Raw genomic sequence first — 19566 nt, forward strand, 5'->3', positions numbered from 1 at the left:
CTCTGGGAGCTGCAGATGAAAAGTGGTACACAACAGCTAAGTATCAGTATGCTAATAAATACAATCTATTGTAAAATTACAACATACCAGCTGTTCAGTTTACAGGCCAGCAACATAACCCATCTTCATAATAAAATTAAAAAAAAAAATCCAACCCTCAGTTTCTGCCATAGAGTAAACTCTAAATTTTAGAAATGCTTCACCAATCAATTAAGCCTTACACTGAACAAAGCCCATCGGGTTCAGTCTTTGGCAAGTTGGTAAAGGGGGGAGATCTAGAGGCATGAGCCCTGGACTGAGACTGAATGTCCTGCCACCAGCAGGGGATAATTTAAACACGAGATCTGACATGGGAGCTTACTCCTGTGAGAGCATGGAGGTAGATCATATCCAAATGCCTGAACTGCACCTTGGTGGCCTAGAGCACTGTTATGTGCTTAAAATACCTCTTTCCCCTCCAGGGGCAGGCCACAGTCCCTGTAGTAACAGATAGTTCTGCTTATGTGGGTCTGCACTAGAAAGGTGTGTCCATACATGTGTGTATATTTTCTATGGGCCTCAATATCTGGGATGTCCATTCAGTGACTGCACTGCAGCCAACTTTTTAATTTTTCAGCTAGTAGGTGTAAAATCTTTACCTCCTTGAAATCTAATAATAAAACAGTCCTCCTGTATAACAGATATGTGTGTGAATCCAGACTATGGTAACGGCACTTTATAAACACTTCAAATGATTAGAGAGAATGATCGTGTGAGTGAGTAAATGTAGATACAAAGAATATGGTATGGAATATAGTAGCTACCTAAGTGCTCTCTAAAACTTTCCTCCTAGCTCAATATCATATCTGGGTCTCTTCATTTAACTTTATTTTTTCAATAAAACGGTGGCTTTGTCAGTGCTATAATTACAACTTCACATTAATTCTGCCACCCTCCAACAGATTTTCTAGACCTTATTGCTTCATACCCGTACCTCAGCTGGCCTCGCCAGGATTTTATTTGCTTTAAATTATCTGCAAACAGCTGATTAGTGGTAGAAACTTTATGTCATGAGTGTTCCTTCATCCTTCGTGAACTTTAAGGTAAACACAGGACTGTGAAAAAATACAGCCTTCCTCTCCGATAGCAATCTGCCACTTGTAACAAAATGAATGTATAATTCAATACAGAAAAGAAGGTGGAAAATATTTTTGTTTTGTTTTCTTTTAAAATACTGAGCTTGCTTAACACCTTCTGGAGATTTTTCACTATTACTATGAGGATGTGCCTTCAAAGTCACACTTCTTCCTTCTGAAACAAGTGGCTCCTTAAAAGAGATCTGTAATTGTTTGTCAGATTCTTTTTAATCAGCAATGGTAAAATCTCTGCATTCATAAAGATTATAGCCCTGATTCAGCAGCATCATTGAAATTAATAGGATTTATGTAGTTAAAGTTAAGCATATGCTTAAGTAACTTGGTAAATCAGGTCCAAAAAGAGGTTTCCTGTGAATGGTTTAGTGATGTTCTCCACCCACTGTGACTATGATTCTCCAAAAACAAAAATTAAGCATGAACTTTCTTATTTCAGATTACAGGAAATAGCAAAGAAACAAAGAACAAATATAAAGTTTCTATAAGAGAGGACAGTGTGGGTGACTCACTTTCTATTACATCATACTTCTTGAGCTTACTCACAGTGAATGCCCATTCAGAAAAGCTGAAGCCTCTACTTTATTCTGAAAGGTGCAATGCATATAAAATAGATTGAAATATATTAATCACATAAACCAGTTTTCTTAGACAATTTTTGTGAGAATGGCAGAAAGTGCTCAGGATTGCAGTGAATCTGCAATAAAAATAGTGCATAGTCTAAAGATTAAACTCTGCAGTCCTAGTAAAAAAGATCTCTGCATTTTCTGCATTCCAAATAATCTAGCCAGCCTCCTGGGAATAATATGTCCTGTCTCAGGATAAGATTTTATACCTCCTGATCCAAAAAACCCATGTCCCATCCATAGCAAGCCTTCAATTATCTAAATGTAGTGGTTCATGGATCCCTAAATTAACTAAAGCAGTGGTATATAGCAAGTGAACTCATATTATAAAAGGTTATTTCCTGATTGATGTGCTTAATTCATTTTGGATATGAAAATTGGATATGAAAAGGTCACAGAAGTGCTTAAACATAGTATAATCAGGTGATTAAGCCAGATAATCTGAATTATCATCAATTGATTAAAATTCATGTTAGTGAGAATTGCTTGTGATAATAAATATATGTTGTTAAATTTCTACATAGTGATTTATTGTTCCTGGGCATCTGGTTTCAGTTTTTTTCAATCTAAGCTCCTTCAGTAGGCACCTTCTGTTGTCTGTTTCTGCATCTTTTCTCTTCTTAGAACATCAAGGAGACCTAAGAAGCCAAATAGATCCCTGTTGTAACTCTACCACAGTCAGTGCAAGTTTTCAGAGGTCAGTGTAATTCTCTAATAAATACCAGCATAATCATAAGATTGTCTACCATGACTGCAAACATCTTGTGACAAAAAAAATCTAGTAAAATTAATATTTACACTTAATTAATTCTGTGCCTCTCAGTCCCACATAAGACCGGAGTGCTCAGCTATACCTCAAAGAATTCTGAACCACACTGAAGCATCACTCAGTTAACGATGTCCTTCCCAGCCCAGATCAAATATCCTTCAGCCCTTGGCCCAGCATCAATTAATTTGTCATCCCACAAAACCCACATCAATTCATTCCCTGGCCTCCAGTCCCACTTAAATTAACACTGTGCCTCCCCCCAACTTCACATGAATTTTTTACACCCTTAGCCTCACTTGAATTCTGTGTTTACCCACCCTGGCTCCATGTTTGCTCCTTGATCCTCATAAAACTCAACAGGGACCTCTTGACTCCTGCCATTCACACCATGGAGTCTAGGTTTGCAGAGGTAGAAAGGAAAGGGGAAGGTGGGAGGAGCAGAGAGCAACATTATTCATTAAAAGGGTATATGAGAGCTGAGCCATCCTGAGCTGCTGGGCTCTTTCCATTGCATCCTCTTTCCTCAACTCCTTTGGAAACGGTATTGGAAACGACCTGGCCAATCATTCTTCCCCTACCTTTACCTCAAACTTTTTCTCAGCTTCCAAGGGGAGGAGGTGACTACAGTCTGGTTCCCATACCAGCTCTGATTGGCTCCCCTTCCTCAGGAGGCACGGAAGTGGGGAAGAAGAGACAATCAGAAGAAGCTAGTCCACTGCACTGGGTAGCAGAGTTTGAAAGCTCTTGGGAAAAAGCATAGAGTTGGCAGGCCTGGAGCAAAATCAAGGCCTCGTGCATTGCTATTGTGCAAGGGAAAGCACATACACACAGTAAGCGGCTTGAAGAGTCCAAAAGAGTATTTTTCTTTTTCCTCACCCCCAGCGCAGAGTGGCTCAGAGTCTTTTATGTATTTATTTATTGTATTTTTCCTAAGAACACATTCTCTGATTCTACAGTCTGGAAAAGTGACAGATGGACAATAGTTCACACCAAAGTTCATAGTTATACAAAAGATGAACACTGGTAAAGCAAATTTCCACACTCTATCCCCAATATACCTCAATTCTGAACTGAAGAAACCCACAAAAGAGATAATTCCAGCCAATCTTCTTTGATTAAAATGCCAACCAGGGGCCACATTTTCATACTTGTGTTTTTACAGATAAGCACCTTTGCTTCCTCATACAGGTAAAGAGGTGCCCAAGCAGATATTCAAGTTGTCTACCATGAAGCACCCAGATTTGACAATTTGGCCTCAGAGATTACAGTGTTAAGAAATCTTGTCAACAATGTCTGCCAAATTCAGTCACAAAATAAAATGTGCATTTCCCCTTCTTAGTTAATAATGTTCTCCCATGAGCTCTTTACATTTTCCAATAGTTCTCAATTGTCTCCTTCATTTGCTTACCCCTCTGGTACTGTTTGTTATCGTTTTATTTGTTATCTCTTTGATTTAGATTGTAATCTCCTCAGGGCAGGAATCTGCCTTAGTGCCTGCAAAATGACACACACCAATTGAACTATAAAAACAACAATCCATTTCACTTAACGTAGCAAACTTCTTTTGAATGGTAATTTCAGTATCTACCAGGCTGGATCATATCTGAACCAGTGACCTAGAGTTGAAAGGCTCTGTATCCCATTATGAATTGCTTGAGGAATCCAACTCCCTAATTCTTTTCTTCCTAGCCCCAAATAGTGAAAAATACTGAGTCCAAGTTTTAAACATCACTGTCAGACTCCACCTTATAATGATCATCCTGCTGCCCCTAGCTGCTGTAATAGCACAAACTAACTCCCTTAATAGGAAGGCAATGAGATGAGGTAAAAACAAAGTCAGATTTAATTATAAATTGCATTCATTTTTACCATGTTTTGCAACTATAACATTTTAAAAGTATCTGTCTGTACTGGCACATTTGAATTTAGGGAGTTTAAAAATAACTTTAATGTCCCTTGGCAGATTATGGAATTTATCGTAGCCAGTATTCAGTATCCAGTATTAAGCCCTGGCTGTCCATATTAAAAAAAAAAAAAGTTTGTAATATGGTAACATATTAGTGGTAACATATCAATGATCTGTTCACCAAAAAACATTACAGTTTAGAGCCCAATCCTGCAAAATTTTGCAACCAGACATAGTGCTTATTACTTTGGGGCCTGATCTATAAACACTCATGCATGTGTTTAACTTTAAGCATGGCAGTTGTTCTATTGATTTCAGTGGAACTACTCCCAGGCTTAAAAGTAAGCATATGTATGTTTGCTTTGAGACGTCCCACTGAAGCCAGGTGGGTCTCAGTTCAGCCCTGGGTGCATGCTGTCATGTCTTTCATAGGAAGAGGCTGAAGGTGGACAGCTACCACAGCCTCTTTTCTCCCTGGGGACCAGATTAGCTCAGGAAGCAGCAGGTGCTGTCATATCCAGGATGGCAGGGTGAGGCACTGATTCAGGAAAGGCAAGTGTCTCTTTGCAGGATTGTCTCCAGTCATGATGGAGCTGCTGACCTGGTCCTGGTAGATGTCACTACCTAAGCCAGCTCAGTGGTTCAGATTTCTTTAGGTGCTGGGTCAGTGAGGTCTCACCAGAGACCACTCAGTCCTGCTGCTGTCCTCTTTGACAGCTTTCTCACTTAAGTCCTAAGTCTGTATTTTCTCTAACTAGAGAATTCTCTGCCTCATTTCTTGAGGCAAAGTCATTACTCTGTGTTGTCTCTTATGGAGAAGTTCCCATGAAAGGGGAGCCAAGAGCACTTTAGGACCCTTGAACAAGCCCTGGGTCCTGACTACTTGGAAATCAGCTATTTGACACAACACAAAGTAAGGGCTCTTTTCCCCCTCTCTGAGCTTCTCTGGGAGCCCCCAACTCCCTCAGACTCCAAGTTCATGCTTTGGCCATAGGACTTATGTGTGTGAAGGAAAATAAATATAAAAGAACAAAATCATCTGAGGCTAAATTAAAAAAAATAAAATAAACAAAAAAGTCAAAGATTAAAAGCATGGTGATAAAAGTGAAAGTTTAGTGTGGCGTCAAGAGAAAACAAAATATGGAAATTAGGCATAGGTTCAAATACATTTTAAAATAAAGCTTTCTCTGTATCCCCATCTCTTTCCCTTTTTTTCATTTGTAAACTGTCAGGGCCAGGCTCCTGTCTTTTTTATCTGTCTCCAAGTGCCAGTCTAACTTTTGGAAGCTATATAAAAAATGCATAATCATAACATTTATCCACTCATCAGCCTGTGTCAGCAAGGCTCTTCTGTATTCCCTGGCATAACCTGAAACTCCCCGGTAGAAAACCTTGTCTGCCTTCTTTTTTGGTGACGAATTCCAAGGGTCCAGGTAGGTTTGAGTTATATCTTCATAGTGCCAGTGGCTATAGACTATAGTTTGTTATATCATTCAATATTATTCATTAACTTAATTTAAAAATAGGAATGGGGGTAGTTGTTCTTTGTTCTAAAACCATTGTTGACACTGAGCTATGACTGAGATTAATTTAGCACTAAGTATTCAGGTATATTTTGAAAACCAGTTTATTTCCTCTATGAACTTTCATTTTTGACATTTGCATCATGACTTGGGAAGAGGAAAAGTACTCTGGCATTCTGCAGTAACTCCTTAACAAACATTATTAGTGGTGTATATTTTTCCATTTAACTATCCAGTATTTTTCCCATATCATTTAACATTCTGAGAGCAGCAATCAAATATTTCTAATCTATCATTATTGGGTCTAAATATATGGGACTTGAGTCACCCAAAATAACTCCCATTCTGTGAAAGCAGTGGAAGATTACATATCTTCGCTTTACTCTCAGTCAACCTACTCATCAGAAATTTGGCCAGGCTGCAGATGCCTTTCTTTCTGATCAGAGATTTAGACTACATGTAAAATTCCCCCTCTCCTCTCCTCTCCACTTCTCCCCTAGTCCCTACTGCATTTCCACATAATTTGTTAGGTGCATAATATATCCTCCATGTCCACAAGGGATATGTCAAAAACACAATAATTAAGTGTAATATAGCATTACCTACTGCAAAAGCCTCTGATTCATAGTTTAGTATTGGCAGGATCTAGCAGTCAACATGCAGATTTTATTTACTTACTCAGTATGGTTAGTGGGGAACAGAGGATAAATTTAGCCTTTCTTTAGGGGAGGGGATGGTGCATTTAGCTACTTGTGAGGCTTTATTAAATTGAATCACTCCTGAGTCATAGAGTATGCAAAGCTGGCTCAACAAAACCAGGAATGTTATACTAATGCAGCAATGTGTACAGTGCCCTCGTCTACTTGTCAGCTAAAAAGTGATGGATCCCTATGATGCCAGGGTTTAATATATATATATACTTATTTATTTATATTTAAGGCATTACTCTAGAACTCTAAACTAATCCCACAAGCTTTGTGGGAAAACTTGCAAGGATCCTTAAACAGTCCAGATTTATGATTGAACCCCCTCCACCTTCCAAATAATTTTATTTGAATAAAGCCACTTTATCACATATACATAATACACACTAAAAAAATCCACAACAACAACACTGTATTTTAAAGATCAAAATGTCCACATAAAATTTACCATGATATGTTATATTCAGTACATTTTATTTTTGGATATGCATTACATGATGAAGAAATTAGTTCCCCCAGAACATTAAGAGTATAACAGATCTGCTGGAAAAAAAAACATTATTATTTTAAGATTTTTTATTTACATTACCTTTACTAAGCCAGGATCCACATTTCATGCTTTGGTGGTTTTAAAGTTGTTTATTGCTCTATTTTTCTTATCACTAAGGAACATGTTGAGAATTCCTGTCACTTATCAGTCTTCAAGGACTTCTGTACTGGACTTATATGTGTTTTCTATGGAGAATAAAATGCCTTTGTTTCACACCACCAGAGAGCACTGTTGGATTGTTAAGATTTGCCTTTTTTTCCCTTTCAGACATTAGCTAGAATAATGAGAACCAAGGAGACAAATAAAATTCAGCTAAATATTCCTTCTTTCTTACCACATGACAAATGTCACCAGTGCAGAAGGCATAACAAATCAATTGGCCTTTTTGTGTTTATTGTTCTGCATTCTTTCAACATCCTTCTCTTATAAATAAATGAAAAGCCCAGTGTTCCCAAGGTTGCAATTAGCGACATAGTTTGTACCATAAACTTTCACCAACGTTGCTCTGTTTCCCAGCTCAGTGGCAAAGTTGTATGTTGCACCACTGGAAAACTGGGTGTGGGAGTCATCTCAGGTTTCTCACTGCCAGCTGCAGAAGACATAGTTTAAGCCACAAAGGTAATATGCTGGGAAGCAGAGAATCATGCTGCATGAGTGACTTGCTATTGTGCCAATCCATCCACCTTAGCAGCAGCTGTTCATCCACACTTCCAATTTAAGAGGCAAGTACCGCTACTGTGTTTGCAAAGGTCAGGGGGATTGATTTCAAAGGGAAAAAATGACGGTCCCTGGAATTAATAGATGGAAGCTGGATGGATGGCAATTTGGTGTTCTGAACTAGCTTTCCATTAAAACCAAGTGGTGCAAGGGAGAACCTATGCCTTGGAGGACAAGTCACAATAAAAAAAAGTTTACTCATTTTTTTAGACTCCTTTTAATGTTGCAAAGGGGCTAGGCAACTATCCATCTATCTCTGTCTATGCAGGTATTTGTCTGAACCATCACTACTATATTTGAATGCATCATTTTCATCCTTTTTTTCAAGGACGTTAAAAGTGACCTTTGTAGGAAGTGTTAGGTACAACCTGAGATGACTAAAGACTTGCTAAGAACACTTGTAGATCTTCCAGCTTTGTGGTGGTCCCTCAGAGCAGAGGCAGTGCACTGAAATGAAAATATTTTAAAGACACTGTAGGGCCTTGTGCAGGAATTTTCCAGGACAGGAAATGTTTAGATGACTGCAAAGTACACAAAAAGATTACAGGAATTCATTATAATTTTGCTTTGCTGATTGTTACATTTTTATAGGGTGAGAAAATAAAAAGAGAAAAGTCCTCTTTGCAAAATGACGGATAACTTCAATCCTGTGAAAATTCAATCCTGTTTAAGGAAACCGTCTCAATCACAAAATTATATCCCAGCAAATATTTAAAACTTCCACCTCTCCCTTTGTGAAGGAAACATGTGCTAGGAATACTATTAATCACACATGACAATAGTCTGAGCAAGGAATACAACTAAAATGTACAGTACAAATGTCTCTATTCCATCCTTCATCATATCCATCTACATCTAGCCTTTCTGTGAGAAAATGATTAAATAGCCAGAAGGTCTGTCCAGAGCCCTTTTCTATATCCTTACTCGATATTGAAGTACATAACTATCAGCTCTGTTGATCATTCCTGCACTGAAGAAGTAGTCACAGAGCACAGTGATTAATTTCCTAGAGTATTGTCCCTACTCTGGGAGTAGGTTGTTCCATAGTCCTTAAATTAACCCTTTCTGCAGACAAACTCTGCAGCCATCTTTTTCACCATAAAAATGTCCTTTCCCACCTGCATGAAAATGTATATAAAAATTTGTCCTGCCTGACTCTTTGGTATCAAGGAAAACATTGGTCTAATCCAGAGCCCATTGAATTAAATAGGAAATTTTCTATTGACTCCAAATGGATGCTTAAAGTAGGCTCATGTTCATAATATTCTATCTTTGTCCTTCTCCTGCAGGTAAAATGTCTATTTGCTGTGTTGGGATCTTTACCTGGGTAAGGACTTCAGAATATCATTCTATTTAATCATCAGGATGAATTTGGGGATATATGCTCATCCTCTATAATAACATAGAGTATGTCATCACTATAGTACCTGCATGCATCACAGCTTTAAAAAACATTAGTTGCAACTAAGATAAAAAGTAAGTAAAGTAATAATAAAAGAAACACAGAAAATAATTTAGACCGACAAAGCAGAGCATGGTCTTACAGTTAAAAGACTGGACTGATACTCAGAAAATCTGCATTCAGTCCTAGACTCTATCAAAGACTTTCTTTGTGACCTTGAGCATGTCATTTTGGGCCAGATTTGTAAAACTATTTAGGCACCTAACGTTGCAGATAGATACCTAATGGGATTTTCTAAAGCACCTGTGCTCCTAACTCCTCTGATGAAAAATGCAAGGAATATTGTAGAAGAAGTAGCATTTTGTAACACCAAATGACAGCAATTATTACCCAGCACATACTATCTTTGTGGCATGTTAGTTGCAGTGGACTAAGTAAGACTATATTATTTTCACTTGCTTAGCAGATGCCTCATCTTCTCTCTCTTCAACACTGTCTCCCACCATTCACTTGCTTTAAAGGCAAAGCATGTGCAACACAGTACTTAGAGGAGTTATGACACAGATGCTCATTTCAAATCCCATCTCTATGCACAGAGGAAAACCTCCTCTCATTATTAAGATGACTAAGACTTGAGTGCACAAAATGTAGGCCAGATTTTCAAAAAACTAGGTGCATAATATCTGTCTGAAAATTCCTAGGGAAAGATGGTGCCTGGTCCTAGTTGCAGAGCATAAAAAATAGGCGTCTACCCAGATTTTAAAAATTCTACCCAAAGGTTTTCATTGCATGTGTCATTTCTTTTCAAACTAGAAATAAGGCATTTGTTTTTAACAGTCAGGGTGATTAAACATTGCAACAAACTTCTGAGGGAAATGCTGGATTCTCCATCTCTTGATGTCTTCAAATCAAGACTGGATGCCTTTCTGGAAGATATACTTTAGTCAACAACTACTTATTGGGATCAACACAGGATTAAGTGCATGAAATTCAATGATCTGTGATATACAGGAGGACAGACTGGATAATCTAACCTGAAAAAATATTAATATATGTGACTTACAAAGGATTTTTTTTTTTAAAAAGGTAGGGGCCAAACAACTTTAAGACTAATGTAGTTGTACTGTATGTAATATTTTTTCAGTATGTCAAGAGGTTCCACTTTCCAGCTGTTTCCAAACTAATTCTAACCAGGAAAGCATAGAGTATGAAGTTTTTCACATGTAAGAACAACGTCAAGTCTTCTACAATTTGGAACATGCTATTTTGAGTTATCTACATGATTATAACAAATTGCTGGTACCATGGTGCTTCTTTGAACAGTCTTATTGATACTGTATAATACAACAGATCCCAACATCAGCAGTTATAAACCAATTAAACAGCACAGCATTCTACACTGCAAGTGTAACCGTCTTCTCTATCTTAGTATACTGTCACCAATAAGATGGCAATACCTCACACAAGTGTGCCCCAGCACTATATAGCTAATTCTTAACATAACTCACATAATCACATATCATTTAAACAGTTCATTGATATAATAGACTGATTTAAAAGGGTTCAACTCTAAGTACCGTGGATTACCAGCCATAGGCTCTTCTACAGCCTTTTTCATTGTGTGTGATTATAACATCCCTTCATGTTAGTGTCTCAGATTTGAATATCTTCCATTCCCTTTAGTAATTAATGGCTTATTCCATTTAAGGTCCCAACTCAGTGCTATTATTACAGCCTGTGGGGTTGATAAGCTTCTGTTATAATGACTTCTTTCTCCTTTTTGAAAATCCTTTTGCTGTAGTGGCATTGTCATGAAATGTCCTCCACATCACTTGTAAAAATCAAGTATTAAAATGAATCCTAATAAGTGCAATCACATTTTAATCCCAAACCATTCTCAGCAAAGTACTTTAATCAAAACTCTTTCCAATGCTTGAAGGGGAAAAAAAAGTAGATTTATGAAGTTATTCCAATCACTTCACTGCAAAAATAGGTCAGTAGGGTGAGAAAAAAATCACAATTTTTTATGCAATCCTTTGGTTCTGATTAACTTTGTCATCTGCTTCTGAAAATTTTACATGCATAGGACTGTAACAGATCTCCAAACAAGCTTTTTACTCAGTAACCCATTTTTAATTTCTTTGGGTAAAGATTATCATCTTGATTACAAAATCTACTAGCTTTAAGCAATCAGAGAGATAAAACCCCTTGTGCCATGAAACAATATGTTTTCAGGAAATGCTTATTTTGCACTCAGTGTAAAAGCTAAAAGACAATTAAAACTTTTTTTTTACTTAAAAGCAGCCATTTGACCCAATTTGAACACTAACACCTTGCTGAGGCTCTGATTTACCATCAGAGGGTGGGGGGAACTTCTCTCCTCTCCTTTTCTGATTCCTGTGTCCAGTTACATTAACATCTACCTGAGGAGCAAAACTGTCACCTCAGCAGTTTCAGAGCCTTGTTAAACTGGTACATATGAAAGCATCTTGAGTCAGCAGATGCATCAGCTTGTACCCATTGTTAACAGAACATATGTGGCAGAATAAGATTTAAGAAACAGATATAAATTAAAGATGTGCAGAGGCTAAAAAGCCTTTGGGTCCTTGTAGCCTACATTAAGAAAGGAAAAAATAATTATAACAGGTATTTACTTTCTCCTAACTTTTACATAATGTATAATATGTTTATGTAAATGTAGCATGTCATGTGACAGTAGTAAAAATCACAGACAAAGTCACTGTCACAGTTAACTGAATAATGAACTTTATTGAAATGAGGAAAGTGGTACCTACTCTGTCTCCTTCTCCCCAGCCAATAACAGTGTTTTAAAGAAACAGTACACATCTCCTCCCAGAAATTATTTGTAATACAGTGCTTGATCCTGCAAGGTGCTGTGCATGCCTGTGAGGTGCTGGGCACTGTCACAAAACATTGAGCAGGCTCAACTCCCACTGGAAATTAATAGCTCACAACATGCAAGAGTACCCTGTATCTTACAAGAGTGCTCAGCCGATTGCAGGCTCAAGCCCATCTACAGCTAAATTAAAGGTGCAGTTCTTTAGTCACTGCATGCATAAATTCCCACTGACTCCAGTGGGAGTTCTATCTTTGGATCAATTGTAAAAATGGACTCTGCATAACTAGAAAGGAGATTTTTTCCCAGCAGCACGTACTTGATCAAATAAGGAATAAAAAGTATATTTCACCTTAATTTTTTTTAACTAATAAGAGTCCCAGTCCATTACTACATTGCATAAAAGTGTACAAGCATGCATGAAGTTGTACTTGCTTTTAGAATCAGTCAACTGCTCTTCATTACAAAGAATATTGGTTGCCATTTAAAAAGTCATTATTTGTCCACAGTCATCATAATGTGGTTTATGACGTTTGTTTTATTGTTTATTTTTTGGTTTTGTTTGGGTTTTTTTCCCCCTATTCTAATTACAGAGAAATTACTAATCTCAGATAATTCTGTGTGATGATTGTGCATAACTGATACCTTTGTAATAGTCACCAGTTAATAAAACATAAAAGAAATCTTGAGATAATTGTATTGTGACTATAAAATACAGAAAGGAAAAGTTAATATTTTAAAAATCATATTATGGCTTACCCAATGTTATGTGTTAAAGCAAATCTATTTTTTCATTTATATTCATGAAAAATCAGAAGACGCTTCAGATGAGTTCAGTGGACATACTTCAATTCACAACTGTGCAACTGATATCAGAATCCAGCCCATAACTTTTTCTTTGTTATGTAGATAGAAAAAATAACATTGTTTCCAGAAGAATTGTTCCACTGTTTATATGTGAAGTTTCACCCTTTCATACATTTATTTCAGCCAAGATACAAACATCTGAAAATTATGTATATAAGAGAACCATTAGGAAGCTCTTTACTGTATACTATATCTTAATGACTGCGATGGGAACAGTGCCATTATAATGAAAATAGATACATTTCTTTTCCTTTTTGATGCATTGTGTGCACTAGAGTCCAGCGATGGGTTGGACCAAGTAATTTCTTTCTTTTAACAATGAGAGTTCTCAAAATTAAATAGACTGTCCTATTGCTTCAATAATTTTCATCACTTTATCTATTTTTGTTTGTTTGTCTTATTCATGACTTGATCTTGAGCAACAGTTGTCACTTCTGTATCAACATGCATTTGCGAATGCAACAAAATACTTGTATCAGGAAATCTTGATAGATGTTACAGTAACACCAACAGTTATAAATATGTATGTGTCAGTATTTGATGCAATGTCTGTAAAATTACTTAACTTTTCAGGATCATAAATAATGAGCGAATTATAGAGTTTATATTCCGATTATATCCTTTCAGAAAAGGTCATATAGAATTTAAATCATCATAAAAATCATAATCTTCTCATAGATATTTTGAACCATCCCAAAAAATCTCTGAGTGAGATTACTCTAGGACTATTCCTTATAGAAAGGATCTCATTCTCTGTTATATTCTGTGGGGTTTTAGAAGAATATCTATAAAATCATATTTCACTTTTATAGAAACCTGTTGTTTCATCTCCATTAAATTCTTTAGGACTATTCAGTAATAAATTATATCTGAGCACCTGAAAGTCTGGACTCTTCTCAAAATCAAACTTCTGCAGCATACAGAGTAAATTGGGGGCTGATCCTGCATTTTCTACACAGCTAAACCTCTCCTTTAGGATTTGGGCCCCCTAACGGTAAAAGTTGAAGAAACATTTTTGTTGTTGTTTGCAAAATGTACAATAAAAAAACTGAGAAATTGGGGAGATATCTGTGTCAGTTTGTGAACTCTATCTTGTTTCGTGAGTGTCATTTTGTGATTTTAACCTTCATTGCAGCCTTTACTCTGCAATGTAACCTCCATGTTGGATTAAGAATTCCACGTGTTACTGAAAACCAGTATCATCTTGACAAGGTAAATTCACTCTGAATACAATATATGTATGTTATGTTGTGGGATACCTCACAGTGGAATGGCAATGAGAGCCATCAAGGGCCAGCAATGTTGCATGGCTCTTTCTTACTGGAACAATAGGTTTTCTATCAGTAGAACCGCTGACATCCACTGACTCTACAGAGAAATCAACTGGTTTGAGGGACAGATTCTGAATTCTCCCCACACACACACACCCCTACCAGCTAAAGCACACAAGCAGAAATGGGACAGAGGCTGTTTTAAAAGGAGGTTACTTCTGTAAGCAGAAGCCTTTCCATTGCCACTTGTAAGAAGGATGTGCTAGAGAGCAAAGGCAGAAGAGACCCTGCCTCAACGAAGGACACTGACCATAACCAGGATTCACTGATGGGGTGAGATCAGGAGGGTGATGTATTCAGTATTTTGTTGTTTTCCTAAGATCTGTAACTCTAGTGTGCTTTGTAAAGAATAAAGTGTGTGTATGTGTATAAGAGAAGTTTTTGAGAAGCCTGAGTTCTTTGCTTTACTGCCACATTGTTCCTGAAAGTCAGAACTCAGCCAGGTTGACTCTAGGGGAATGTGTCTAAGCAACTGTAGATTTGGGAAGGCTGAATCACCGGTTACAGGGTGTAGAGCAGCTGTACTGCAGGTCCCACTGACCAGAAGTGTGTCAGACATGTGATCTATATCTGAGAGTGTGCCTGAGAGACCCAGAGCTAAGAACAGTGCCTGGTCACTACCCAGAATCAGGGGGCTTAAAAGCACAGGGGATCCAGAAGCTAGGTCCAATCATACTCAACTGGCACCTATCCAGAGAGTAGGTGTAGGGCCGGGTTATACAAAAAAACCCAGAGAAACATATTAAGATTATCACTCACCAGGAAAATATAACATTACAGTAAAATAATATAGTATTATAGCGAAATGTCATGTCAGCTGAATCTTAGGTGTTCTTTGTAATGAGGAATTGATCACTGATATTTATTGGTGTGCATTTTTTATGTAAAACTGTACAAGGCAACAATTTTTATTTTGCAATGTGTCTGTAATATATAATTAGAAAAAAAGGATTTTTCCCAAATAATATAAACATCTTATCATACTAGTGTTTTTCATAGCATATTACCGATAGAAAGGAAAGGAGGAGTTTTGTTCTGGGCAAGGCTGTGCTAACAGGCAGGTCGTCAGGCATCAGGGTCTAGTGGATAGCACTGGAGCACAAAAGATGTGCGTTCTATTCCTGACTCTTATCACTGATCTGACCTTCACCAAGTCCCTTCTTCTCCCTATGCATCTCTTTACCCTCCCATGCTTTGTCTGTCCTGTCTATTGAGATGGTAAGCTGTTCTTGGAAGGGACTATCTCTTTCTATGTGTTTGTACAGCACTTAGCACAATGGGATTCAGGCCTCTAGGTACTACTATAATGCAAGGAATAAATAAGGATTATAACAAATCCTGCCCCATCATCCATCCCATGTAACTCAGGAATGCTTTGGGAATCTTCACAGAGGAAAGGGTTGTGAGGAATCCTTCCCCTGAGGCCTCTGAAGAGAACTGGAATTGCTCTGCACACAGGACAATCTTGTATGACAGAATATTGAGACTGGTTTCCCCCACATGCTTTATGGGATAATGTCCTATTTTAAAAATTGGTTTTATTCCACCAGCCTCGACCAGTTATAAGTCACTCAGCCTTGACCCGACTGACACTCAGACTACACAAACAATGGTGAAGGATGGCAACATCATTGTTTAGATCATTTGGATTCAACATGCTGCCTAACTGGATGGCCAATTATTCCCTCGCCTTTTAGTGTGCTATTGATTCCTTGCAGCGGGGATGGAGGTCTAGATATCTTTGATTTGCATGCCATGCCCATGAACTGCAGCTTCCCCTGCACATCTAATTTAACCCTAGGGTAGCAGTGGTCCAAATAGGACCATCAGTAACAGAACTAGGAATAGGGCTTCCAGTCTTGCAGAGGTTGAGAAATAGAATACGTGTTCCCTCTTGTGAAACCTCTTATCTAACTCTCATCTGGGAGATATGTGGATTGGTCCATCGGGGCTCCTATCTGTCTGAGCAAAGGAATGGTTAGCTTTTCTGGCATTGGGGGTAGGTATCAGAACATGAAGTCTAATTTCAGGCATTGTGACCTGATCCAGACAGCAGAATGTACTGTAGCACAGAGTTATTAAAATACCTAGGTAGATTTCCTTAAGTTGTAGAGGAAAATTGCACTCATTCCAATACAGGAAAAACATTTTTTTTGTGTTTAACTAGCCAAAATGTAACTCATAATATGAGAATGAATTATAATAATATTTTAGAAGTCTAATAACATGAGCATATACAATGTATAGTATAAACAACGAGAGTTCTGTGGCACTTTAAAGACTAACAAATTTAATTTTTGTAGGCATTAAATTTGTTAGTCTTTAAAGTGCCACAGAACTCTCGTTGTTTTTGCTGTATACAGACTAACATGGCTACCCCTCTGGAAAAGTATAGTATTCACAGCATGTTGGATAGTTATTATTTATATAATTAAGACCTAATTTATAGGCCAGCCTTAACAAGCCCTCTTTTTCTACATCCACATTTATTTGTAGTTTATGTCATTTACACATGTACAAACATTTTTTACTAGCACCATCAGGCACAGAGAAACCTAATTAATATAGGCTGGGATAGTCAAAGGGGCCAAGGGATTTACGTTCCCATTTATCATTGACCTGCAGTGGAAATTGAGTGCCAGACTTCTTTGAAAATGCCCACCTAAAAATATACTGATCTATCACAGGTACAGATATGGTTCTTCATTAATAGAGTATCTGAACACCTTGAAATCTTGAATGTATTTAGCCTCACAGTATTCTTATGAGGTAGAGAAGCAATATCCCCATTTTACAGATAGAGAATGGAGACACAGGGAGAGCCCATGGTGACATGATAGGGAATAAAACCTGGAACTACCCAGATCAAGAGGAGGAGTCTCTGGAGAAGTTTATATAGATACTCCTCTAGCATTCGTTTTGACTATTTTCAATAACATCTACTCCAGACATTCATACTGTAAAAGGCAACTGGAAAGACCTGGATGGAGATCATGGGCTTCATAAGTCCCCTGCGTTTGATTTGGAAATGTCCAAGAAAGGATCTTAAATAGGATCTGTGGACCAACCATCTTGTCATAGACCAATAAAGAGAGAAATTAACTAGAGCAGCCTGTACATCAAGAAGAAAAAAGATCATAGAATCATAGAAGATTAGAGTTTGAAGGGACCTCAGGAGGTCATATAGTCCAACCTCCTGCTCAAAGCAGAACCAACCCCAACTAAATCATCCCAGCCAGGGTTTTGTCAAGCTGCACCTTAAAAACCTCAAGAATGGAGATTCCACCATCTCCCTAGGTAACTTATTCCAGGGCTTCACCACCTTCCCAGTGAAAAAGCTTTTCCTAATATCCAACTTAGGTCTCCCCCACTGCAACTTGAGACCATTGCTCCTAGTTCTGTCATCTACTACCACTGAGAACATCTTTGCTACATCATCCCTGGAATGCCTTTCAGGTAGTTAATGGCTGCTATCAAATCCTCCCTCATTCTTCTCTTCTGCAGACTAAACAAGCCTAGTTCCCTCAGTCTCTCCTCCTAAGTCATGTGCCCCTAATCATTTTTGTTGCCCTCCGTTAGACTCTTTCCAATTTGTCCACATCCTTTCTGTAGTGGGGGGCCCCAAAACTGGACACAATACTCCAAATGTGGCCTCATTTGTGCCAAATAGAGGGAAATAATCACTTCCCTTGATCTGCTGGCAATGCTCCTACTAATGCAGCCCAATATGCCGTTTGCCTTCCTGGCAATAAGGGCACACTGTTGACTTATATCCAGCTTCTTGTCCACTCTGACCGCCAGGTCCTTTTCTGCAGAACTGCTGCCTACGCAGTCGGTCCCCAGTCTGTAGCAGTGCTGGGATTCTTCCGTCCTAAATGCAGGACTCTGCACTTGGCCTTGTTGAATCTCATCAGATTTCTTTTGGCCCAATCCTCTAATTTGTCTAGATCACTCTGTATCCCATACCTACCCTCCAGGGTATCTACCACTCCCCCCAGTTTAATGTAATCTGCAAACTTGCTGAGGGTGCAATCCACCCCATCTTTCAGATCTTTAGTGAAGATGTTGAACAAAACCAGCCACCGCACCAATCCCTGGGGCACTCCACTTGTTACCAGCTGCCAAATGAACATCGAGCCATTGATCACTACCTGTTGAGCCCGATGATCTAACCAGTTTTCTATCCTGTCTTATAGTCCATTCATTCAACCTTTACTTCTTCAACTTGCTGATAAGAATATGTGGGAGACCATATCAAAAGCTTTGCTAAAGTCAAGGTGGACTTAATATACCTTGATATACCTCACGATGTTGAGGTTTGATTTAAAGAATGAGTTTGGTGTGTTCTTACTTTGTCAAAAATAATAAGCCTATTCTTAATTGTTAGGGCTACATGATACTGAGTGGAGTTAATAGAGGTGTGGAAACCTTTGAACATTTATGGCTCATATGTATTTAATTTTTATTATTTTTTGAAGAGAATCTTTTAAATAGGACTTGTAAATATATATGTTTATTAAATCTCAGGCAAATATAATTATTTCCATTATTTAAAAAAAATAATTTTTTTCAGGGAACAGGAGTCCTTTTTAAAAATATCATTCCATACTGTGTTTGCAACCTGCATGTTACAGTGTGTTGCCATTGCAATCATATCTGAGAGTGACATTGACTAGAAATTGACTAAAAACAAAAATGAAATTAATCAATCTAATTTGGGGGTAAAAAATCAGAGAAATGCAAGTAAATAGACAGAAAAAAGAAATGAAGAGTAAATTAAAATTCTTTCCATCTAGATAATTAAGGTGTATTTGTAAAATAGACAACGAAAAATATATATGGTCAAAATCTGCTCTTTGATACATTTATTCAACTCTGTCAGTTTCAGGAGTATAACTGAAAGTGGCATTTAATCTATGACTGTTTCTAAAAAAATTAAAGTAGCATCAACACATTTTTTGCTGTAAGATTAACATGATAGAGATTTAAATCAGTGGCATAATTCCAAAGTGTGACTCCAGCTACATGTTGTACAATCCCCACAAGAAAAGTAAAAGGTAGTGACAAGGGGCATACAACAGGGGATAATTATTTTTGCGAACAATAAACTTCAATTCATGTGATTCATGTGGTTTCCCTCTACTAAAATATCACACTCCTCCCCATTTCTGTATTTCTTACTTC

The sequence above is a fragment of the Emydura macquarii genome, unplaced genomic scaffold (assembly GCF_026122565.2).
Source record: "Emydura macquarii macquarii isolate MOO-44397 ecotype Brisbane River unplaced genomic scaffold, CSIRO-AGI_Emac_v2 contig_2636, whole genome shotgun sequence".
NCBI lineage: Eukaryota > Metazoa > Chordata > Testudines > Chelidae > Emydura > Emydura macquarii.